The sequence below is a fragment of the Egretta garzetta genome, unplaced genomic scaffold, assembly GCF_000687185.1.
Source record: "Egretta garzetta isolate BGI_Z169 unplaced genomic scaffold, ASM68718v1 scaffold54, whole genome shotgun sequence".
In the NCBI taxonomy this organism is placed as follows: Eukaryota; Metazoa; Chordata; class Aves; order Pelecaniformes; family Ardeidae; genus Egretta; species Egretta garzetta.
In genome coordinates this window covers 1,633,388-1,634,690 of record NW_009259313.1, presented here as the reverse complement: position 1 = coordinate 1,634,690, position 1,303 = coordinate 1,633,388, and the positions used below count along the sequence as shown (strand labels likewise).

Genomic DNA, 1,303 nt, shown 5'->3' with positions numbered 1-1,303 from the left:
ACGGATCAAAGAATGTTCAACTACAAATGGTCACAGCAGACGCAACGCCTGATGTCTATAGAGACAGCCAAGAATTTTGCACCTTTCTGAACATGACTCCGCAGCAGATAAATGCTGTTACAGCTCGTGGCAATGCCAGCCACAGTTAATTATAACTTTATTGAGATGTTTTGGCAAGAGCCAAAGGCGTTCAAGCAAACAACTTGTAATCGGGTTATATTCCCAGTTCTGCTGCTAATACATGGCTTTGGCAAATAGTTTAAATACTCTACTTCTTTCCTCCTGTCTCATCCATAACACTTACCAAGCTTTTGAGGGATATGTGGGGGAGGGGGGGAAGAGGAATGGCACGCTCACCTCTGTTGAAGGGCACTATAAATGTGCAAAGTGTTATTACTGTTAACGCACTGGCAGAATTTCTTAAGTCCTGTAAAAAAATTTTTTTCTCCAAAGCAGTTTTTGAGATGTATATCAGCTATGCAAAAATGTCAAAATATTTATGAGACTCCACTGGATACGTGACACATGATGTTCTTCTACACATAGCTAAGCTAGCTACTTTCCACGTAGTATTTACTGGATGCAGTGCATAAAAACATGATTCTGTTACTAATGAGTTTTTCAGTGAACCATTGAAGTTAAAATAAAAATTACTCTTTTGTCCTCAAGACCACTTCCTTTAAATTTCTACAAGGGAAGCCTCAGCGAACAATGTCAGAGCGGTTGTTTGGTGTTACCATAGAAAGTACAATTAAAAAGATGACTTCCCTACTAATTAAAAAAAAAAAAAAAAAAACCCCAAAAAACAAAAAAAAAAAAAAGCCCCACAAAAACAGAGAAGCGGTTCACATTGCTAAACAGGTTCAAGACTCTCTTGACAAAGATGGTACTTTCAAGGAAAGACATCGAAAGAAGAGAGCTGGACAGGAAGCAAGGGACAAAGAAGGGAGACCTAAAAAGGAAGCCAGAGCAGGCACTTTTCAGCCTCAAACATGGCCAACTGAGAACCAAGGAGTGGGCTGCTGGTAACGTGGACAGCGTTAAGGTTTACAACGCAGCTTTTCTTGTAAACAAAGCCGAAGAGGAACAACAAGGAAGGCTGCACATTACCGGCTGTTACTAGAGTTAATGTAACGTGCCCATCGCCGAGGCATCTGGCAGCGATGGCTCCAGGCCAGCAGCTCACAAGTTCTTCAACCACAAGATCACTATCGGTCCTTCAAGGCTTTAATGAGCGTTATCAACCCCCACCGCCTTCCAACTGAGAACACTACACAGCGTGCCCCGTAACACCGAGGGGGCT

The 1,303-nt window shown here is 42.2% G+C and overlaps 1 protein-coding gene across 5 annotated transcripts in view; it reads right to left on the bottom strand.

Moving 5' to 3' along the window:
• Positions 1 to 1,207, bottom strand: part of STRN (striatin) — a 72,872-nt gene extending 71,665 nt beyond the window's left edge. For all 5 annotated transcript variants that reach the window (XM_035892001.1, XM_035892002.1, XM_009636443.2 and 2 more), the window contains exon 1: positions 1,111 to 1,207. The gene's annotated coding sequence lies outside the window, so the exon portion shown is untranslated. The remainder of the gene's footprint in view (positions 1 to 1,110) is intronic.
• Positions 1,208 to 1,303: the final 96 nt, after the last annotated feature.